Genomic DNA, 4770 nt, shown 5'->3' with positions numbered 1-4770 from the left:
TCGCAACAGCATCTCCCCAGGTGTTATTTATATCCATGATTATTCTGCCAAATTACTAACCAGGCGGTGTAGGCGTGGCCAACCCGCCGGTTACAAGAAGGTTTCCGGTCCTTCAGGCCTACAGAGAACTGGGCTGGTGAGAACAGAAAGCAAAAACAAAACAAGTGTTTCTCACTTGTGGTTTCCTGTCGGTACATGTAGAGATGAGGAGCAGCAGCCTCCAGCAGACACCTGCTTTACTCCAAACATGAACATCTTACCAACTGCTATTGCTGTTTACTATTAGTCATGGTAGGTCAGTTCCAGTGTGTAGAGATCACACTGGGTGGATTTCTGCTCTGTAGCTCAGACACTTACTGAACTATTAGAACAGTGGTCCACTTGTTATAAGTTAGTAGTGAAACTCGTCCCTCCTTCCTCAGTTTCTCTGCACATTGTCCGTGTGTTTACATTTGAAAACCCGTTCAGAGTTTATCTGTGGAGACTTGCTCTGTAACCTGCTGCATGTGAGATTCTGTCTGACTGAAGCTGTTTTTACAGTTTTTCTCTATCGCTTTCATTCATTTCTCACAACAGAACTGCATTTCTCAGAACTACTCGTTCAACCGTCAGATTCTGTTGTCAGTTTTTCACATCATATCAGCAATTTCTTGTTGTTTTCATCAAATTGCAATTGCTTTTGGACAACATGCAAATGGTTCTGTACATCTGTCAGCTGTTTTTGACAATTCTTGTTGCTTTTGTCCAGCTGTGCAAAATAACTTGTCCTGGTTCTCAGCTGCTCTCCCGCTCTCTTTCCCGCACGGAGTCAAGTATAAAGAGGAGCGAGCTAAGCACTCACTGGAGGCTAACTGCTATATGCATTGTTCTTCTGTGACCAGTGACCAGCAATAAAGGGCCCGTGAACAGCAAGTGTGTCGGTCCATGTGTCCCATAACAAAACACAACGCAGCACGGCCAGTCACCAGAGGGACAGGCGAGGATTAAGAGGACAGATTAGAGACCCAAAGGCGACCGGTTACACAAACAGTGTGATAATATCTACCAACCACCACTGAAGTGACCTCTGGGAAATGTATGTGATTTGCATTTTTTAGTGTGGCTCATGTCCACTATCACGAAGAGGGCGGGGCTTGTGACTGATGCTGCAGCGAGCCACAAGGGGGCGATCGCATAACAGCGTCTTCACTTCTGTTAGTTCTTAGCCTGACCATTGTTTTTACAGTCTTGTCATGAAAACACGGCTCTTACTTTGTCCATGTTCCTTGTTGGAGTGTGGGACAAATGACTCGAGCTCAGACCTACAGGCCACAGAGCGAGCACTGCCGCGGCGCCGTGTTCTACATGTTACAATTCTATACAGCTGCAACAGCAAATACATGTTCTAGAAACTACTGTGACTGGATTATGTTTCTATCTGTGCTTCAGCTCATTCAGTTTGAAATAGTGGGTGTTTGCTTCCTGTTGCTTCATCCCAACATGAGCCACCGTCCAACTTCTGCACTTTCAGTAGATTATAACAGGCAACAATCTTTTGTGTGTTCCACAGGTTTGAGGACCAGAGGAGACTCCGGTGGCACAAACACTGAGGTGACTGTTTCTGTATCTTTGTGTCTTCTCACTGCTGCTGTCTGAGATGGCTTCAGTCAGACCGACAAAACAACACAACTGTGACCACACAGTTTGCAGCACGGTCCTTAAAGCTGGAGTCCATCAAGTCAAACCGGCACAAAAGGAAAATCCAAACCACAAACTGTGACATCATTGTCGATCAGTGTGGCCCAGTGTAAATACTTAGTGTTTGTATGTTTTCCACGAGTGACACGATGATCCTGTCCTGAGGATCCGTACCAGGGCAGGTCCAGGCTTATGGTTTTTCTTTTCATAGCTCTGAACCAGGAGCTTCAGCATTTGGGTCAAGTAAAATATATGAAAAATAAGATGTGTCCGTCTCCTACAGCAGTGATTTCTGTGTTTCAGATAGATTGTTAGTTGACATCTAGATAAATTTATGAATCAGATTGGACTCAATAACAGTGATATGTGGCATTAAAGGACTCAGATCAGGGATGAAAAAACTAGACCAGGACATCCCTAATAATCATATGTGTAGGTACTGACTGCACACGGGTGTGAGCACCAAAATGTTAGATAAACGTGCTAAACCGCTGTGCTCGTTTCCTTTATTGTGCTGCTTTATTGTATTTTAGTGAAAGTAAACCCAGTTTACAGACAGTAGAAGCAGTTCAGCAGTCGGTTTCTGTTACTGTCACCCAGTCTAGTAGAAAGCTCCGGCCTCCACATGAGTCACGTGCTCGGGTGTATCACAGTCACTGCCTCTCTGCTCTCAGACGTCACCTGGAAACAGTGAATTCCAGGTGTTGGCCCTGTGTTTGAGCTGTGCTGTTACTCTCTGTCAAATATCTGTTTGGTTTTTAGGTTTCTGTGTATGAAAACCAGGCTGTGGCCTATGAGAACCTGCCTCCAGCCTCCACACATGAAGGGTCCACCTACATGAGCCTCCACCCAGCCACCAGGGACCAGGACCAGATCTACTCCACACTCACACAGACACAGTTCGTATACTTTGTCATTTCACACCAGATCTTTATTTTGAACATAATTAAATAAATAAAAACTGAGAGAACTACGTGTATGTGCCCAACCTCCAGCAAATGAACCACATTACTCAAATTAATCAACTTTCCTTGGTCAAAAAGGAGTAAGACGTTAAAAGCTTTTTGAGTCCAACCCACTTTTATCTGTTTTCATAGTTCTCTGTGGACTTTATTATAAAAACAACAACAACTATCTGTCATCACAATCTGTCATTCTAACAGCAAACAAGTCAGTCAGATCTGAACAAACATAAGAGCTTCATCTGAAATTATTATTCTTAAAGAGCCTTTTAAATGTTCCACACGATTCCGTTTCCTCACTACAACTGCTGCACAATCTAACAGCTTTTGTTGTGATACAGTGAAGCTTTGCACTGGTGGCCGATGTTTGAACCTGCTGTTTCCTCTCAGTTTGTATTTGTTCTCAGATGGAACAACCCTTGAATAAGCGCTAACACAACTACATTATTCAGCTTTGTTTTCTGTATTTGCAGTTTCTTTTTGTTATGTCATGTAGATGTTGTCAAACTGCTGAATGTGTTGCTGCTGCTGTTCAAACCTGTGCAGGTAATAGCCACGGCCAGAGCCATTGTGTTCTCAGCTCGTCCGTCTGACCCATTCTGTGAACGCGGTGTCAGGAACACAGTGTTGGAACTTTGGATTTGGTAGAAACGTGCACTTGGACTCAAGTATGAACTGATTACATCATTGTGGTCAAAGTCATTGACATCACATCTGACTCGTTTTTGTGAATCTGATTGGTTGGCAGAGACACAATTGTGAAGCTGTAGTTTTGTTTAGTTTTTCATTTGACGAGCTCTCGATTTGCTTGTTTTGATTTTATGTACATGAATTGAGTTTCTTTTTTACATGCTACTCTGTTTTTAATAATATCTATCATAATAAATCACGTGACACTTTTTAAAATCACATATAAAGCAGTTACAAGATGCAGTGTGTGAAAAATAAAACAATATAGTCAGTAAAACAATTCAGCCTCAACTTATCAATAGAAACAAATCGAGACTGAATTCTTCTTCCACCTTCATCTTTACTTGGATGTATGTTAATTCATCACGCATCACGTCCACCAGGCCCCGTGGACAGATGGCTGATGAAGGGACAATGCTGACACTCTCTGTGCTGCTCCACTGTAAAACAACCTCAGTCTTCTGGCTCTGTCTGAACCATCAGCAGATGTTTCTGGATCACATGTCAAAATGTACATTCATCTTCTCTGGACGTTCTGATGCAGGGATACTGATCATTATTTCCCACAGCCACGGTGGATTGGTGATAAGTGACAAAGTACGTTGGTGTTTTTGTGAAGTGATAAAATACTTTAACAAGCTCAGCTGTTTTTAAAGAAGATACCGACTGGATCATTTTCTGAGCACTGTTCACTCACTTCCTGCTGTTTGTCTTTCACAGCTGATGAGTGTTCAGATTTGTCATTTCCTTTTCACCTCCACAGATGCCAGAGTTAGATCTTTAACAAACTGTTAGTTTGTGTTGCTTTAAGTCAAACTGTTGTAGATGTGTAAAATGTAACATGTGATGCAACTTCAGATTCAGTGTTTAAACCAGAGCAGAGTGGGCAGGATAGTAAGCCGTGACACTCAGACACAACAAACCTAAAGAGCACAGGTGATATCTTAGGAAATATCCAGTGGGTTATATGAGCAGTGCCGACAGTAGGAGGTACAGGGCAGAGAGGGGACGGGTGTAAAAGAGCTGAGCAAGATCAGTAACAGTGGAAGTATTTGAGAAGTTGGGGAAATGGAGAGGATTAAGATGACTTCTCATTTCTGAGGGACAATGGACTGTGCTGTAACAGATTGATCCAGCAGGTGGCAGCAATGCAACAGTAAGGATGCCAGCAGCCAGAAAGCACCAGAGAAGAAGATATCAGACTCAGCTTTATTGACCAGGTGTGTTGGACACATGAGGAATGAAAAGAACCAGAACCTGTGTCACTCCCCATCAAACACTAAGATTTAAAGTAATTTTCTTTACCTGACTCATGGTGCTCCAGCTGATCATTCACTGCCACAGGGGCTTCACTGGCCAACTGCTTATGGGTTAGACCCGATCAGGTAAAACAGCGAGTCCCTGTACAGGAACATTCCTGGACATGCAGTAACCTCAGGCC

The 4770-nt window shown here is 43.2% G+C and overlaps 1 long non-coding RNA gene across 1 annotated transcript; it reads left to right on the top strand.

The window, feature by feature from the left end:
* The first annotated feature begins 1546 nt into the window (after nt 1–1546).
* On the top strand, nt 1547–3683 carry LOC109968619 (uncharacterized). Its single transcript, XR_002276136.1, has 3 exons — nt 1547–1590; nt 2440–2576; nt 3186–3683. It is a non-coding gene; the product is annotated as an uncharacterized LOC109968619 (long non-coding RNA).
* Nucleotides 3684–4770: the final 1087 nt, after the last annotated feature.

This window comes from Monopterus albus, unplaced genomic scaffold (assembly GCF_001952655.1).
Source record: "Monopterus albus unplaced genomic scaffold, M_albus_1.0 scaffold155.1, whole genome shotgun sequence".
NCBI lineage: Eukaryota > Metazoa > Chordata > Actinopteri > Synbranchiformes > Synbranchidae > Monopterus > Monopterus albus.
Note: the sequence above shows the minus strand (reverse complement) of the source record. Positions and strands in the feature narration are given on the sequence as shown.